The sequence below is a fragment of the Canis lupus genome, chromosome 10 (assembly GCF_003254725.2).
Source record: "Canis lupus dingo isolate Sandy chromosome 10, ASM325472v2, whole genome shotgun sequence".
NCBI classification, from domain to species: domain Eukaryota; kingdom Metazoa; phylum Chordata; class Mammalia; order Carnivora; family Canidae; genus Canis; species Canis lupus.
In genome coordinates this window covers 19679218-19698279 of record NC_064252.1, presented here as the reverse complement: position 1 = coordinate 19698279, position 19062 = coordinate 19679218, and positions in this window count along the sequence as shown.

Genomic DNA, 19062 nt, shown 5'->3' with positions numbered 1-19062 from the left:
TTGTGCCACTCTTAGGACACTTCCAGGATCCAAGGGCCGGGCACCGCCCCTGCGTGGGCAGAGAGGGGGCACCTGGGGCCACGGGCGGGCTGTAGGGCTGCGACTGATGCTGCAGATCCCGAGTCTGGTCACCGCTGCCCAAGTGTGCGAAGCCAGGCGTGTGCATGCATGGGCTCTAGCGGGCGTGTGCGGTCTCCTCTGTGTGCAGACCTTGGGTGCTCATCACACACGCGCCCCTCCGAGCATGCACAGGCTGGTGGGTCCGGTTTCTGTTGTTGGGTCGTCAGTGAATTCAGGTGTCGGCCTGAAGTGACGCCGACCCGCCAGCCGCCCTCGTGCAGGTTAGCGGCCTGGCATCTCCTGCGTTCTCTGCTCAGGGTCTCACAGGGCTGAAATCAAGGAGGCGCCGGGCCAGGCGGCCGTCCCGAGGCGTGAGGGAAGGCGCGCTCCGGAGCTGGGTTAGCAGCTGCCTGCGGCTGCAGGTGGGAAGTCCCGCCCCACGCTGGCTGCCAGGCCCAGCTCCTCACGCCGTGGAGGCCACCTGCGTGTCCTTGCACGAGGCCCTCCACAGCCAGAGACAGTGCACTGGCTCCTTCCCCTGCTCCCGGATCTCTTTGCTGTCGGCCCTCAGCCAGAGGAAGCGCTCTGCTCTTAGGGCCTCGCCTGGTTAGACCAGGCCCACCCAGCAATCTCCTTATCTCAAGGTCACTGGTGGTGGATGACATAACAGCATCCCGGGAGTGATACTGCATCATCCTCAGGGGTTCTGGGGATCAGGGGGCTCTTCTTTGGGGCTGCGTGTTATAAATTTTCCCTCCCACCACGTGCTATGCTTGCACACCTTCCATCCACAAGCCCACATGCCTCGATGGGCCAGGCCCATGTGCCAGGGGCACCAGAGGAGGGAGGCACTGCCCTGCCTTCTGTGGCCAAGCCTCACAGCCCAGCGGGGACACAGGCAGATGAGCAAAACCTTCTCAGGGCGAATGGGCTTGTACATAGGGGCTGGGAGGAAGGCAGGGGAGGAAATGGCTGAGCTGGGCCGGGAGGGCGGCTGTCCAGCTGGGTCTTGAGGGAGGGATAGGAGTTTGCCTGTGCGGGGTCTGCAGAGAGGGCACATTCGTGCAGGTGCCTGGGAGCTCACAGCCCCCTGCAGGAGACCCCAGCGGGGCACAGGGTGAGGGATGGGGCCGAAAGTGCTCAGAGGCCAGAGCCGGCCACCTGGGAGGGCAGGGGGACCCGGGAGTCTCAACCATCCCCCACTTAACAGACACCTGTGCCGAGGTGCGTCTGGGCCCACGTTCTGGGATTGGTGACCTGAAAGCCCCAGTCCTTCTCCAGAACCTCTCTGGCCCCCCCAGCTGTCGGTAGAACTGCAGCATGAATGGGGCTGAATGGTGCCCCCAACCCCCAACGATGTTCCCAGAACCTGTGGACGTCACCTTATACAGCACAGGGGCTGACAGACATGAGGGAGCCGGGGTCCTCAGACGGGAGACGGTCCTGGCTTATCTGGGTGCGTCCTGTGTCGGCCCCGGGGGCCCTAGGGTGGGGAACAGAAGCTGGTGGATGCCAGCAGAGAAGGAAGCAGTGCGCTGGGCATGGCGGGGAATGTGGAGGCCGGTGCTGGGCCTCTGAAGGTGGAAGAAGGGGGGACGCCCGGGGAGCTCAGCGGTTGAGCAGCTGCCTTCAGCTCAGGGCGTGACCCCGGGGTCCTGGGATCGAGCCCCACATCAGACTCCCCACAAGGAGCCTGCTTCTCCCTCTGCCTATGTCTCTGTCTCTCTCTCTCTGTGTCTTTCATGAATAAATAAATTAATTAAAAAAAATAAAAAGAGGTGGAGGAAGGGGGTGTGAGCCAGGGGTTGCCAGGAGCACCCTCTTGGAGCTGGGACCACGTAGACACGGGGTGTCTCCGAGGACTTTCGGCGGGGCTGGCTCTGCCCACACCTCCACTTTAACCCAGAGGCACAGGTGTCAGGCTTCGGGCCTCCAGAACCAGAAGAAAATAGATCTGTGTCCGTAAAGCCGCTAAGTTGGTGGTAATGGGTGGCAGCGGCCGCAGGAAACACAGCTGCATCCCCCTATGGCCAGCAGAGCCATCCTGGTTGGCTTGGGATCAATCTGTCCCACAGCTGAGGGATGTCCCCAAAGGAGAGAATGTCAGGGTGAGAGGCACCCGCCCCCCCACCCCAGGGCATCTGTGGGGTGAGGGAAGGAGCTGGGCCCGGGGAACCTGGCAGGTGCGAGATGCTGGGGCAGGCTGTGTGGGAGTCGGGGGCCAGAGGTGAGTGGGGCAGGGCAGGGAGAGCGGGTGGAGAGAGGCTGGCTGTGCAGGTGTGTTTGCACACGTGCGGATGTGTGTACCCTCCTTGGGCTCAGGCACCTGCGTATTTAATTTGTCCACCTGCCCATCGATTGTTTGTTTCATGTGCCAAGCCCTGGGCCACTGCAGGGGGCTCAGAGACGGACCCTGGGGGTCCTGCGAGGGTGAAGGCAGACCAACGAGGAGCCCTGGGAAGTATGAGTGCTGTGCCACGGGAGGGTGAGTGCGGGAGTGTCTACACCTGTATGCACAATGTTCCCACGTGCCTGCTGGGGCCGTGCTGGGCCGGGCCGGGCGGGGGACGCTCCTCTGTGGCTCTGGTTTGGGCCTGAAGCGCTGCCGGCAGGTGCACCAGCCCCTCCATGTGGATGAGGCTGTCAGCTGTGGTCGTGGTGTTCACACGTAGAAACCAAGGCTCAGGATGGGGACCGGCCTCGACAGCAGGGGGAGTGGGGCCCCGGTCTGACTGCCCACCCGGGCTCCACAGGCATCTCCCACCATTCCCAGGACCAGGGCATAGACCAGAAATCCCCTCCTGGGGACCAGTTGCAAAAACGCAGCTACATCCGTTTGGTCAGATTTTCCAATAACCAACCATGTAAACACGTAAACACCCTGATGCATTAAACCCACATCGACGCGTTTCCGCCCCGCAAAGGATGCTTAATGCCCTGCCATAACTCCTGCTATCTGTTTGGGCCAGGAGAGAGATGGCTTTATTTCCCCCATAACTCTCGGTGGCACCATCCCATTGTTTACTTTGTGACATACACAGGCCGTCATTAATCACTGGGGGAGATGGATGGGGGTGGGCGGCTGGTTTGCAAAGCGGGCGAGGAGTCCAGGAATGTCCCCATGGTGGCGTGGCTGAGGGCCTGGGGCACATCCCCGTCCCTCCACTCTGCGAGCAGAATTCCGCTAAGTTCCGGGGGTCAGCCCAGAGCCGCCCCCGAAGGCCTCCGCCACCCTTGGCCCCGGGAAAATAGATAACCATTAATTTGCAAGACTCTAACGTGCGGTGGAGGCATTACTGCTAATTGGCAATAAGAAATGCTAAATGAAGCAAAGTTTCATATTAATGAGCCGTTTATCAATACTAAACGGCCGGCTGGCTCCCTCCGTCACTTGATTGGCATTGGCTTTACTTATGTCACAGATGTTTTCCCGATTATCGAGCTGCTGGGTGATCTTCCCCGCCCTCTGCGGCCCTCCGCGGCCCCGTCCTCTCCTGCTTTGTTTTAAACCTCTGGGGCCAGCAGCAGCCCTGCCGGGGCATCGCCTGCTCCACAGGCCCCCTTTAGCCTTCTCACTTCGACCCCGCGGGGGGCTCTGCCTGCCTGGGCCCTGCGTCCGAGAAGCTCGGGGATTATGGATCAAAAGGCCGTGTGCCCACCTGCCAGTCTCTAGACCTCACGCAGGAGGCGGGATCCAGGGTGTCTGGAAAGGGCCCCTGTTCTCTTACTGGTTTCCGGGAAGGCCCAGGCCAGGCTGTGCTGGTTCTCCGTGGGGGATGGTCACTCCAGTGACCTCGGACGGTGAATCAGGTTACAGGCATTTACTCTCTCCTAGTTCTGGAGCTAGAAGTCTGCAGGGCCGTGCTCCCTCTGGAGGCTCTAGGGGAGGCCCCCTTCTTTTCTCTCCTGCCTCCCTCATTGTGTGGCCTCCGCTCTTCCCACCAGCATGTCTTCTCCTCTCCTGCCTTTTCTAAGGACACTTGCTAGACTTAGGGTTCACGTGGATAATCCAGGGTGATCTCCTCTCAGCATCCTTCCCCTGATCACATCTGTGAAGACTCTGTCCCAAGTATAGTCACCGACTGTGCAGGTTCTGGAACGTGGATGTATCTTTTGGGTGGGGAGGGAATGGGAGCCCTCTGTTCTTGAAAATCACCCACCGGGCAACTGAGGCAGGTCTCAACGGCAGTGGGTGCCCCAGGCCCCATCAGGGGTCCATCCATTCCTGAGTCTGGTCATGTCTGCATTTGCGAGAAGCTTCGGAGGAGCAGGCAGGGTGTCTGTCCCTGGTGCCTGGCGAAGGAGAATGGATAATGATGTGAGATCACAGCTCCTTGCTGCCTGACGCTGGAGACCCCACCACCCGCAGTGTACCAGCTTCGTTCATGTGACCCCCCCAGCATTAAAGAAGCACCTTGCTTCCCCCAGTTTCTGCAGAGGAGGACCTCCAAGGGGGGCCTGGAAAGCGTCGGCCGTTGGCAAGGTGCTGGAGTCCAGGGAAGCGAGAACAGGTCGGAGAGAACCAGGCCGACTGGGACTCTGGTGCCGGCTAGGGCCTCCCACCCGGCGGCCGCTCGTGGACTGTGTAGAGCTGCTGCGTATGGCTTTATCCCTTTGATGAATTTCCTCATCTGGATGAGAACAATGACCCTGCTCCATCCTGCTGGAGTCCGACTGTGAAGCCGGAGCGAGAGAGTGGGGATGATGTGTAGTGTTAACCTTAAAAATAAAACTGCCAGCTATTTTACAGCAGAAGATGAGTTGAGTCGGGAAGAGCAGAGAATTGCGATCCAGGACAGGTAAGCTACAGCAAAACCACAGGCAGCAGCAGGGAGAGGATGCCGGGTTACACCAGAATGGGGGACTTGGGACCCACTGATGGGAACAGAAAGTCCATTGGAGTAAACTGAGAGCTGGAAGTGTCGTGCCTTCTCATTGGCTGAGCTGTGGCTGTCTCTCATTGATTGGCCGGGCTGTTGCTGGGGCAGGAGGAAAGCAGTAGCCTGGTGAGCAAGCTGTGTCTCATCCTGCTGGCTCTGCAGCTGACAACTGTACTGGGCCCCGGGGCTCCCCTGCCCTACTCCTGACTCCAATCTCAATGAAATTTGTAGTTAATTTTCACCCTGCCATGTGCCTAGCTCAGAGCCTGGTGTGCATGCAGCAGGTGCTCAATAGGTGCTAGCTGTCTTTTTCTGGGATGGGGGTGGTCTATGGGTGATAACCATATTATTGCAGGACTGAGGAGCCACCTGGGGCCCTTAGCATGATAGGCAGAGATGTACTGTCCTGCCAGGCCCTGCTCCAGGTCCTGATCCAGAGCTATGAGCAAGTAGAACAGTTTGCTTTGTGCTTTTTGGATTTGGGATTTAAGTTTGGGGTAGCTTATTATGTAGCAATAGAATGTCAGAGCTTGCAGGGGTCAGGGAAGATGCTTTGAGTCCGGCCTGCCTTTCTGTCTGTCATCGCTGGTCAGGTGGCTTGGTTTCTCCTCCTGTGAGGTGCAGTCCTGGCTGACACAGAATAGTCTGCAGCAGGGACAGTAGCAGGGATGCTGGTGGGCATCCACCGAGAGTGCCGTGGGCACCCAGGCCCCGTGGTGAGCACCGGACACTGGATGGCAGCTCGGGGAACCTCTCAGACACCCTGAGCAGCAGTAGTCCGTGCACACAGAGGGGACTGGGAGTCTGCCCAAGCTCACGGGCTGCCACTTGAAGGGCTCTGTTCCTCATATGCCAGAGCTCGAGCTCTGTCCCTCTTGTGACACCAACAACCTTGATACGGTTTCCCAGGATGGTCTCCCCTGGGGGTCAAGCACCATGTCCCTGAGCTCCCCCCTGGAGGTGCTGCCTCAGTGGGGGTAACAGACCAGAGATGGGGAGGGTGTGTGGTACATGTGCATATGTGTGTGGGGTGTGTGTGCGTATGTCTGTGGTGTGCATGTGAGTATGTGCGTAGGTGTGGTGTGTGTGGTATGTGTGAGTGTGTGGTGTGTGGTATGTATATGGGGTGTGTATGCATGGTGTACGTGGGGTGTGTGTGTACATGTGTGGCATTGGTGTGTGGTGTGTATACGTGTGTGTGGTATGTGTATGTGTACATGGTGTGTATGTGCATATTGTATATGTGCGTATGCACGTGGCTGTGTGTATGTCCCACGTGAGACACAAGAGCTGGCATGGGGAGGCTCCACATGGCTCTGGGTAGTGGGAGGGTGACCCGGTCTGTGTGGGCGGGGGGGCCTGTTCCTCCGACGGGTCCTGGCCCTACGGTCCAAGGCTGCTGCGTGTCATCAGGGCAGAGACCAGGACCCTGAGCAGCAGCACTGTGTCAGGATGGGTGCACCGGCATCTCCATGGTGGGGACATTGAGGCCCAGGGGAGGGGGCCCCTGTGGGGCCTCAGCCAGCCCACAGCCCCCCTCCCGTAGCAGCTGGCGGGGCCACGAGCCGGTGTCCGGGACATGCGAGTGCAGGCTGCGTGAGCAGTGTGCTGTCATGTGTCTCCGAAGCTGTCACATGTCCCCGAAGCTGTCACACGCTGAGACCGAGTATTTCACGCAGGCACGTGAGCCTCAAAGATCCGATGCCTTGAAGTCTGGCCTGGTGGGGTTTGGGGGGCGGTGCTCGCTGCCTATCCAGGGCGGGGTTCTGTGCCGAAGCTCCCAGGGGAGACAGAGGCCATCTTGCTGTGGATAAAGCAAGTGCTGGACAGAAGGAGGAGAAACCTAGAGGCCTTCCTGGAGGAGACGGCACTGAGCTGGACTGTGAAAGCTGCCTGGAGACTGTGTGGAGCATGTAGGGGGCTCAGGAAGGCAAAGAGGCCTGTGGTGAGACGAGGGCCTCAGTTTGGGAAGGGCCTGGGGCTGCAGAGCAGGGCGGGGAGGCTGGCCAGAGTCTGGCCCCTGGGCCCCCTGTGAAGGGGGCATGTGCGGAGCGGCCACCCCAGAAGATGCAGCTGCAGTTTGCTGGTCTAGGTGACGGGACACGTGCACGGACACCAAGGTCGGAGGGAGCGAGCCTTGACTGATGGCCACGGGTGTCCGCAGCGAAGCCCGGAGTACCTTCTGGATGTTTCCATCCTCCGCCTTGCCGGTGTGCTGTTGCCCGGAGCTCCGAATTCACGGTCTCAATCGGGTGTGTTTTATGTCTTTGGGCTGTAATTAACCACGTTCTCCATTATCGCTCCGCATATTAAAGAAATATTTTCCCCAGCCCGGCAGAGGCAGAGCTCAATTTATGAAGAATTGTCCTCACAAAACACCTGGTGAGGTTTTTATGTTGTTTAGCAGAGAAAGGATGGATGGGGGATGCCACTCTGCTTGCTTTTCTCATGCAAAATACTAATCATCTCCGGAGCCTCCAGCGTGGGCGGCAGGGGGGCAGGGTGGAGGGGGTCAGGGGGTGGGGAGGGAGGGCTGAGGGCTGGCAACAGGCCTGAAAGACCTGGGTGCAGTGGAGCAGGGGAGGGGCACCCCAGGGGCCGACCAGCACCATGGCAGGTGGGGGAGCGATGGCCCCGGGGGCAGAGGTATATCCACGTTCTCGCCCCCCTCCCCTCGGGAAGGCGAAGGATGGTCCCCAAAGGTGCCCACCCAGTGCCCGGCCTGAGACAATGTGAGCTTGTGTGGCTGGCAGGAGGGGCCCGGTGGGTGGCCCTGAGTTACCCCAGGTGTCTGGGTGGGCCCCACATCACCACCCGGCCGGGTGAGAGGGAGATGGAGGGCCAGGGAGGGGGAACATGTGCCCTCTGGGGAACTTAGGCCAGGAGCTCCCGCCTGCTGCCCCCCCAGGGCCCTGGGCGCACGCCCTGAATGACTGGAGTCCATGGCAGGCTGAGGTCGGGCATTCCAGAAGGACCCCTCCTTCCCGCCAGCCAGGTCCCAGGGCCTGGGGGCCTGGGTCACGGTCTCAGCTGATTCCCACTGCAGTGTTTTTACCAGCTGGCTTTCCCGTGTCGGTCGGGGAGGACAGGAGCATGGGTGACTTGCCCCGGGTCCCAGGGGCCCCCGAACCCCAGGGCACTGCCTGCACCCTTAGCCGTCTGTGTTCAGCCTCAGTGTGGGAGGCCTGGAGCCCTGGCTGATGGGGCCCCGTGGAGGCGGCCAGCCGCAGGCCCACTGGTGCTTCTGACTCTGCGGCCCCGAGCGTGACCCTCTCTTGTCCCCCCCCACCCCCCCCCACCGGCTTTAGCTCAGACTCAGTTTCCACAGAGCTGCGGGAGCCACGAGCCACGAGCACCTGCTGCTACCTGTGGACGAGATGCTGAGCAGGGAGGCGGTGGAGGGTCTGCAGGGGGAGGCCGACTTAGGGAGAAGGGACATTTGGGAAGAGAGGGCGGCAAAAATAATCCGGGTGCGATGGTCACCGTCAAACACCGCGCAGCCACGTGCACGCCCTGGGCAGGCCCTGGGGTGCCGGTCGGGGCTCTGGGCAGCAGAGCCTGGGCCCCACTTACTGATGGGTGTGTCTATCCTTCACTGGGTCGGTCCTCGGGCCCAGGCGAACTGTGCGCCCAGCAGGGGGACCCAGGACCCCAGACCCGGACCCCAGGGGGCCGCTCTGCCCCGGCCAGCCAGCTCGGAGTGAGGCCAGTCCCCGCCCCAGATGACCCTCCCGCCCCCCGTGCCCTGCGACCTGGCCTCCCAGAGCCTCCCCCTGCTGCATGGAGCCCAAGAGCGTGGCTGGTATGTTCTGGAATCCGGAATGGGGACTCGGCTGAGGCCTCAGGGTTTGCCCGCGCCTCCCCCAGGACTCTGCTTTTGGGCCCCACGCTCCCCGGCCTGCTAAATGCGATGCTTTGCCTCCTCTGCTGCCCAGGACGCTGGGCCTGCCCCTGAGTCATGGCGAGGACTTGGTGGGGATGTGGGGACACTGGCCCAGTACCTGGGTCCCGCCCTCAGCTGAGCCCCCAGCTCTCACTCTGCGAGGGTTGGTGGAACCCTGCTCCCTGGCCTGGGCAGCAGCCCTGGGAAGCCCCCTGCAGGTCCTTCCCCAGCCCCCCAAGAAAGGCCACAGGGAGTCCCACAGGAGTCTGCTGTCACCCCTGAGGCCTGAGGGCCCTGGGGGCCTGCTGGCGTCTGCTGGGGGTGTTCTGATGTCTCCCCGGGTGAGAGGGGCCCTGGTGACTCTCCGTCTGCACCCCAGCTTTGCCCTGCTCTGTGTCCTGGAAAGTCCCGGCAGGAGCGGCACGGGGTGTCGTCCTCTCTGCCCTGCTCTGCCCCGCGGCTCCTGCACCCACCGTGGCTCCCACTTGCCCTCCCCCTGGAGATGGCCTCAGCTCCTGCTGCCTCTGGGCTCGGGGCTCGGGTCTTCGGGGCGGCTCCCAGTCCTGCTCTTGTTTCTGTAAATAGCTCTCTCATTAATTTCCCCAGTTGAATTCCTTGAGTGGAATTCTGGTTTCTGCTGGGAACCTGAGTTTTCCAAAGTGGCATCATGATTAATTTGATGTATTTAATTACTAAAAGGACATCATCTCTCTTCCACTTTGCTCACCGAGCCCTCCTGTCGGGCTGACTTCGGTCTCTATCACCGTAGAAAGCACTTCTTGCCCACGCTGCCCACACCGGGTGGATCCCCGGCTGGGACCCCTGTGCTGTGACTGGGGCTGCTCGGGGACCTGTGAAGGCCCCTAGCCACAAAGCTCCTCACTGCTTGTCGCCCGGCAGGGCCACCAGCCTCCTTGCTGCACTGCCCCTTGCTGAGCCCATGCCACCGTCCTTGGGCCCATCTTGTCCTCTGGGACCCACCTGCCTCGTTGTGCAGGGGTTCTGTGGGGGCTGGAGACGTTTGTCCCAAATACCCGGGACCCCACGATTGTGCTCTCCTGGACTCGGCTGCAAGTGCAAAGGGACCCATGCCTCCTATGGCAGGCGCTGTGGTCCCAACGTGCACCCAGGCCGCTCGCTCCCCAGGGCGGGCCCTGCACCGACATATGGCTGAGGTCAAAGCTGCTCCCAGGTTGGAACGAGTCTCCTCCCATTCTGGGTTCCCTGGGATGTGGATTCTGGACCTGATCACAGGGTATCTCTTGTGGACCGGGAGCCTTGATGGTGTGTGTGTGTGTGCATGTGTGTGCGTGTAAATCCCCTTCCCCTCCTTCCAATCGCCAGGCCAAGTGGCAGCCCAAGGAGGGACTGTGTCTCTGGGCTGAGTGGATTTACGCAGCAGCCCTCCGTTCAGCGTGCTGTTGTCCAGGGGATGGGACAGGAGCCAATGTCTTTGCTTGAATATCATAAAATAACGACCATTTTGTGAGGTGCTTCCAACAGAGGACATCTCATGTCCCCTGTCCACCCCCGGGGGCAGTGCCGTGTGGACACGCGTTCCCCTGCAGGGACCACTGAGCTGTGTGGGCTTCGGAGGGTTTCCTTCTGCTCCCCACGGCCCTGTCCTGTGCAGTCTGGGCAGCGAGGCAGCCAGTCAACCACGCTAGCCTGATGTGCCTCCTCCACGTTCTTCTTCTTCTTCTTCTTCTTCTTCTTCTTCTTCTTCTTCTTCTTCTTCTTCTTCTTCTTCTTCTTCTTCTTCTTCTTCTTCTTCTTCTTCTTTTTTTTTTTTTAAGGATTTTATTTATTTATTCATGAGAGACACAGAGAGAGAGAGAGGCAGAGACACAGGCAGAGGGAGAAGCAGGCTCCCTGCAGGGAGCCCAATGGGGGGACTCGATCCCAGGTCCCCGGGATCATGCCCCGGGCTGAATCAGATCACGTTCTGATTGACGGTGACACCCAAACCCCACGTCGTCAGTTGGCGGATGGAGGGTGATGGGGTCAACCGGCCTCCTTCCGCAAGCTCGGAGTCATTATTTGGAGCCTGGTCTGGGAGCTCTGGAGCCAGTGGGGGTGGCCACGCCAACAGGGAGGCTATTTTGAGTTATACACACCGTACATTTGCTCTCGTTGCCCCCCGGCCCTCGGATCAGTGTGAAAGGGTAGTTGTGAGTCACCGTGCACATGGCCTCCCGCGGGCAAGGTCCCCGCCTGGTTCTGGCCCATTTTCCCCGTCGGCGTCATCAGTCATATGCCTTCTTTCCAGGCAAAGTGCAACCGAGAGTCTTGCAGAATGGATAATCAATTTCAATAATAAGTTAAATGGGTTTGCTTTTGTTCCCAGAAAGCCTCCCACTGGGAGAGGGATTTTTTAAGAGACTCCTGGGTGGAGTTTTACTTCTGAACTTGGGCTTCCAACTGCTTCTGAGCTAATTGAGTATAGAGCATGAATAAACATGGGCAGGAGCAACTTCTCAGCGCCCACTCGGTCGTGCAGGGCAACAAACACTCCGGATAACACCGCGGGGTCTGCTGGGACAAGCCCCGGCAAGGGTCTCGGTGGCCCCTGTTGCGAAGGCCCTGTGGTGGTGTCAGCCGCTCTCTGGCCCTGTGTTTGAGTGTCACATGGGAGCCAGATTGCTTCTCTCGGAAATAGGATGCACGGCTTCCAAGACGCGGGGATGATGTTTGTCAGACGCACCAGACCTAAGCCGTCTAGATGAATGTCTCCCAGCCAAGCCCAGAATCTTGCTTCATTCAGCCTGGGCCTAACCCAGGGTTTGCAGCCATCTGGAACATTCTTGTGTCTATTACTGTGAGTGTGAGTCTTGTTTATCCTTTTGCCTTCGGGCTTAGAACAGAACAGGGTACATAGTGTTTGATAAGTGTTTGCTGGATGAATGAACGAAGGGAGTGGTCGCATCCTGATCGTTTGGGGCTCTAGTGTAGGACATAATTTGGGGGAAAATCAGTAAGATCGTGAGGGCAAGCTCAGGCTGGGCATACAGGTGCCATTTTCGTGTTAGCATACTTCCTATACATCACTCACGCTCGATAAATACCAATGGAAAACACACCGATCATGTGCTATAGTCAGAGAGCTCCTTATGTGGGATTTAAATTCTTTGTGATGACAGAAATCCTGAATCAGCCAGTCTTCTTTTGATAATTCCTCAAAGCACCTACAAACATCTTTGCAGTGTGATCTCTCGGAGAGCTCACAGCACTCTACCTGGTGGGTATCTCTTTGTTTGAGAGCTAGATAAAGTCATTGGCTTGTGTGAGGGGCTGTTTTGTATTAAAACACTATCTCAAAGTGCTGAATGCACACATGGCTAATGAGTTGCTCATATTGTAAGGGATGTGCATGAATTGGAAAAAAGGTGATTTTTATCTCTTGTGTCTTGCTCACTCAAGGAGCAGAAAGGCAGGAAAATAAACCATACCACCTGAGTTCTTTCATTTTATTTCTCTTTGAGCCACGAAAGTAGAGGTGAAGTGATGTAAATTAAATTCCTATATGGCGTGTCTCCACTCTAAATGCTCCATTCAGACCCGCTCATTGATGTGGGGAGGAAGTTTCCTACTAGATATGAGAATCAAAATTTTGTCATTTAGGAAGAAAACCAGCTGATCCATCCATCCACTCACCCATTCACCTGACAACTAACCAACCAACCGACCAACCAAAACAAACTCAAAACCAACCATCCAACCATCCAACCCAAAACAAATCAACTAACTCAAAACCAAACAACTGCCCAACCCAAAACAAACCTGACTAACTCAAAATCAACCAACCAACCAACCAACCAACCAACAGCAAACCAACTAATTCAAAACCAACCATACCAACCAACCAACCCAAAACAAGCCAACTGACTCAAAATCAACTAACTAACCTAAAACGAACCAACTGACTCAAAACCAACCAACCAACCAATCCAAAACGAACTAACTCAAAACCAACCAATCAACCAACTAAGCAGTCAACTAACACAACTTGCCTGGTCTGGCTACCCAGCAAGGGCTTGGATCCCTGTGTGGATCCATGAAAAGGGGGATGCAATTCTAAGAGAAAAAATGCTGTGGGCAGGCCTGTGCCAGTAAACGAGGGCCTGTGCCCTCGTAGAGAAGGTGGGTAGCAGTGGGTGCTGCGGATGCTCCCTTTTTTCTCCACATGTGGCTTCTGTGATCACATGTCCTCTTGCTTCTTCACCTCCTTCTCTGGTTGCTTATTCTCAGTGCCATTTTCCAAGTCTTTCCCCTGGTGCACACCTCACAGTAGTGGCCTTCGGCATGTCTCCCAGCGATCTTACCCTTTTCTCTGGGTTCCACAGTGTTTGCAGTGGCACTGATGCCATTGTCTGATGTGACGAGAGCCAGGCAAGAGTGGTTGAGGAAGGATGTCGATCCATTGCAGTAGGGACATGAGCTTGGTGTGTCCTGGTGTGCATGTGGGCGTCCATGCTTGGAGTGCCCAGTGCATGGGGAGCTGGCCTTGGCTTAGAGTTAGGAGGCACCGGTCTGAGCCCCAGAGGAGGCCACATGGCAGCTGTGTGGTTTTGAGCAATTTCTCAGTCTCCACTTCCTCATCTATAGAAGGGGACAAATCATGCATATGTTAAATGACCCTATGAGGCAATTTGAAAAGTTCTAGCAAGTGGTCAGATGCCCGGGGATGTTCATTCCTTGAGGCCCCTTCTCTTCGTGTTTGTCCTCTTGAGTCTGCTCTTGAATTCAGATCATGCTGCGTCCATGCAGCCTCAACCACATTCCCGGAGTGTGTGACGTGTTGGGGAGATGCAGAAGAATGGGCTCTGCCCTAGGCAGAGCGGCAGGTGCAGGTGGGAAGTGCTGGCGCTGCACGGCAAATGGTGAGCACCTTCCTCCTCCCTCCTGCCCGCCATCTGTGATGTGGTCCGTGCAGGTCCTGGCTTCTCTTTGGGGTGTTGGGATCTGCCATAGAGGAAGAGGCGACTCTTTGGCCTCGCCAGTCCCCGGATGAGCACATCTCAGCCCCTGAAAGATAGATTTCGGTGTTCTCCCCTGAGCTGGCTAACTCTGCCCGGGTTCAAGCCCCACCCTCCCTGCCACGCTCTTGCTGCTTTAACCATGTGCAGCCTCCCAGCAGTCCTGGCCATGCCCGGAGGTTGCAGGTCCGCGCCTGGGTTTCAGTTCCTACCACCCATCTTCCGAGGGCTTGCCGACTTCCCACTCCTCCTGGAAGATTCTACATGGTCTTAATCGCTGTCCACCAAGCTCCTGGCTGCTCCCACTCTTTCTCTGTTCCTTCAGACTCATCATGGAACGTGGAGACTTGTGCATGCCCCCAAGCCAACAGGCTGTGGCTCCTTGGGGACAGGGACCTCGCGCCGTGCAGTCTTGCAGGGAGAGTGGGAGGCCAGGCAGGATGAGTCATCTGTGACGGGGCCCCGGCCGGGGCAGCAGGGTCACTGGCGTCTGTCTCCTCGAATAGCATGAGCCCTTGAAGGGCAGGAAGGCACTGCTGTGCCTTTAACGTCCTTGGGGAACATAAGATTTGCACAGCGAGGCTCAGCAACCACAAGCTGGATGATGCATTCATCCAAATGATCCAGCATGTGACGAATGGTCTTGCTCTGAACCAAACCTGTCTCCAAGATTTTTTTCTAGCTTAAGTGCTCCAAATCTTTTCTCCGTCTTGGGAGGCTGGCCAGGAGCAGACGGGGACGCTTCCCTGCAGAGGGCTGAGCTCCTAACCTTCTGCCGCACGCTCCCACCAGCACGTGTTGGTGGGATTGTTCAGGGGCCCCGCTAGGCGCGGTCCATCCCTGGCCGTCTCCCGGCTGGCGCGTCGCCCCCTCGCCCTGAGGGATTCAGTTGCTCCCACAGCCTCGAGAGCTCTAGCTTGTTCCTCTCCGCACCTTGACTTTATTCAGCAGCAACATCTGCCGGGGGCTGTCCGATGAGCCCCCGTGTTATACAGGGATCTTCGTTGTAGGCAATGGAGAACCCGCTCGTCCTCAGGTCTCCGATCTGTGCCTGCTGGCAGGGGTCAGCGCAGGACTGCAGGGTCCGAGGTCTGCCCCCTTCAGCGCCAGCGGCAGCTCTGTGCACCCTCGGTGCCCTTGCCCCTTCCCCTCCGCAGAAGGGAGCAAGGGGCACATTGTCATCTGTGTGGCAGCCGCTTCCAGGAGTCGCTGTCCTGACATGGTCCATCTTGCTATCTGCAGCCTGTGAGCCAGCATTGACCCACTGCCTGTGAGGTGGCACAGGTGAAGGAGGTGATAAGGGGTGGGACCAAGTGGGGGCTGATGGGAAATTCCTTTCTCCATCACCTGTTCTGTATGTGTCCCTAGCCAGCATGCAGTCACATAGGTTCCTCATCTTGTAGGGGGACCTCCACCTTTATTCCTCAGCGATGTGAGCCCTCGAGGGTCCCAGAGGGGTCCCCCGTCTGGCTTCTGTCCCTGTCCCCGGGGTCCCCTGTGGTCTCCACAGAGGATGTGTGGTTGCCGATGTGCTCTTACCTGTCACTGTTGTATAGTGACACGGTGCGCTCCCTGCACGGTCAGGATACACCTCCCCTGACGACACAATGACCTCCCACCTCTGCCCGCCCTGCGACATGCGGGGCCCGAAGCAGCCAGTCGGCAGCCTCAACCTTTACATCAACCTTTAAACCTTTACAACCTTTACAACCTTACCTTTACATCTTACTGGGTCTCGTATGGGGACCAACATGTCGGAATCACAAGAGCCCAGAGCTGCACAGACCAGCAAGTGCACATTTAAAAGAAAGGGTGAGCATTGTCACTGTCCCTTACGCCCCCTGAACCCTGAGTTGGCTCCTGCTGTGACAAATGACCACATACTTGCAGGCTTAAGACCACATCCGTTTGTTACGGCACCGTGTCCGCAGGTTAGAAGTCTGTGCAGGGCTGAGCTGGGCTCTTTGCTCAGGGGTCTCACAAAGCTGGAATCCAGATGTTGCCCAGCCTGCATTCCTTCATAACTTGGGGTTCTCTTTCAAGCTCACGTGATTGTCTGCAGAATTCAGTATTTTGCAACAGCAGGTCTGAGGCCCCTGATTTTATTATTACTATTATTATTATTATTATTATTATTTTTTATTTTTATTTTTTTCCTGGCTGCTCTCAACTCTCAGCCTCCTCATTTCCTTGCTCTCTGACCCACCCAGGAAGGACCTGGTCACTTTTGAGGACTCCCCTGATTAAGCCAGGCCCACCCAGGATGATCTTCTTTTTGTTTAACTGTAAGCCCACAGATTGGGGACGGCAGTCGCCCGTGCGGGTCTCTTCCGCCGCGTGCCGCGCCGTGCTCACAGGACTGCCATCCCGTCACATCCCTAAGTGCTGCCCACACTCGGGAGGCTGTCTACACCAGGGACTGGAGACCTCAGGGCCGTGTCAGCACGCTGCCTGCTGCCGTGCCCTAGTGGAGCACGCTGCCTGCTGCCGTGCCCTAGTGGAGCCCGTGGTTCCGAGCAGAGAAGCATGTGGTCTCATTAGGGGTTATTTCTGGGCAGAGCCACCCGTGAGTCTGCAGCTCGGCACTCCACGCTTCTGTGACCCAATGCACTTTTGTTGATGGTGTGCACGACCAGAAAGGATCATGGGAATCAGCCTATTATTTTATTTTATTTTTTTTGCCCCCTTCCACCCAAAGCAGTTCCTTGACAGAAGCAAAGTTGGAGCTGAGTCCATAACAATGAACAAAGTATTTGGAAAAGCCGCACCTGACGTTCTTGGGAAGGTGATGCAGGCAGGCCAGGCCCTTACGCAGCTGGACTTAGCGTCTACTTCTCCGAGGGCAGATTTCTGCCCCCTGCCCCTGAGAAGGTGCGATACCCCCCACCTGCCGACGGTTGCTGGCATCCTGGGTGATTGGTGTCAGGTCAGGGCCTTAGAGTTGGCCACTGCTGACAGTGAGATCTGGGCTCTCTGCAGACGTGGCCTTCAGCCCCTCACGGGGCCAGCTTTGCCTCCAAGATCATGCACCCCTAACCCGCTGGGAAGCATAGGGGGGGTGCCTGGGGGAGGGAGAGTCTCAGGCTCATCCCTGCAGACCATGCCCACCGGGACCCACATATTCTCATCACCTTCCCCTGAACATTCTGTCCCCAGCCTTCCCTCTTGTTCCTTGGGGTCCTCAGATGCCCAGTCAAACCATTAGCCACATGAGTATCCACCCTTCTGGGTCTGTCCCCTTCCCAGTGGACCGTGACGTGTGCCCCTGCACACCCTGCCCACCGCCGATTCCCGTTCTCTGCTCCCCGAGCTGCTCGCCGGGCGGGCTGCTGATGCCTGCGTGGCCTTCTGTGGGCTCAGGTGGGCTACAGAGCAGGGCGGTTAGCGGGCCAGACGGTCATTTTATCTCAGCTGCTTGCAGGGAGGCCTGACACTTGACCTCGGCAAATCCCAACCCCGTCAGTGTCTCCGAGGGACCTGTGTCTCCTTCATTCATTTGACGGATGTGTGCTGGGTGCCTACCTCGCGTCCAGGCCTTGACCCCTCACTGCTAAGCACAGAACGGGGACGTCGCTGCTGTCCTAGCCCTGGAGGAGCCAGGGAGGGAGCCATTGAAAAGAATAATAAAGTCGAGCTATGTCATCAATTACTATTGTGGGGCGCCGGGGTGGCTCCGTTGGTTGAGCCTCCGACTCTTGATCTCAGCTCAGGTCCTGATCTCAGGGTCGTGAGTTCAAGCCCTGCGTCTCCTTAATCGATTAGCCCCGTGACAGCGGAGGAAGGGAGGGTGCTCGCTCTTACTGAGGAGCAGTCCCTGTGCATGGGGCGTGCAAGCCAGGCACCGGGTCCCTTCTCCTTGTCCTGCCCTGTCACCGCTGTGCGACGTGGCCAGTGTGTCACGGCACCCCCTCCAACCGCACAGCTTTGGCCTGCGGCGTGTCTCCCTAGGGCGCAGAGATGCCCATGTGTCTCCCTGCTTCTCGTTTTACCCTTCCCGTCACGTTCTTTCCAGGCAGCCAGAAGGGAGTTCGGGAAACTGCAAATCTGCTCCCGTCCTTGGTCTGCTGGAGCGCTCATCTCTCCAAGTGCCTCCCGGAGGTGGCCTGCAGCCCCTGGCATGCTTGAGAGGCCGCCGTCCCCGCCCTCCTTGCCGCCCTCGTGGCATCCCTGGCATCTCGCGCTCCACCCACACCAGGCCCCCTGCAGCCCCCGACCGCCTCGTGCTGCTTGCAGCCTGCGCTTTCGGAAGGCTGCCCTCCGCCTGCAGCGCGCTCTCCCCGCAGCCCCGGACCTGAACAGCCCATATTCAGGCATCACCCTCTGCGCCAAGGCTCTTTTGAAAACCCCAAATAGAGATAATCACTCCTCTTTCGAGTTCTTTCCATGCCTCCCACATCCTGTTGCCACTACACACATCACTTTGGACATAATTACCTGTTTACAGTGGAGTTGTATATTGTAAAGAGTTTGGTTCTGAAGTCACCTAAGAGGTGAAAATTGCTCATAATCCGAATTACTCCTAAAATTCCCTCCACTTGTCCCTAAAAGGCAATGCCCATGGTTTTGTGTCAATAGCATTCCCCAGCTCCCCTGGCCTGGTTCATCAGGGCTTCGCTGAGACACTCAAGAACTTTCCATTTTTTTCATGGGTGTTGAGGGAGAGTCTTCACTGGCCTCCTTGTCTGCCTCTGTCAACAATTGCAGAAAATCTGGGATCCTGTGTTCTCTACAGGGGGCTCGCTGGTGGGCTTTGGCCAGCCCAGGCTTGTCCTGGCTGTGGTCCGTGCTCTGTGGCCTTCACGTCCTGTGGCCTTCACCTCCGATGGCCTTCACATCTGTGACCTTCACGTCTGTGGCCTATACCACCCGTGGCCTTCACGTCCCGTGGCCTTCACATCCTGTGGCCTATACTTCCTGCGGCATTCATGTCCCATGGCCTTCACCTCCCGTGGCCTTCACCTCCCATGGCCTTCTTGTCCCATGTCCTTCACCTGCTGTGGCCTTCACATCCTGCAGCCTTCACCTCCCACAGCCTTCATGTACTATGGCCTATACCTCCCACGGCATTCATGTCCTGTGGCCTTCACGTCCCGCAGCCTATACGTCCTGCGGCCTACATGTCCCATATGGCTTTCACACCCTGTGGCCTTCGTGTTCTGCACCCCTCACATCCTGTTGCTTATACCTCCCGTGGCCCTCACATTCCGTGGCCTTCACATCCTGCCACCTATACCTCCTGCAGGCATTCATGTCCCGTGGTCTT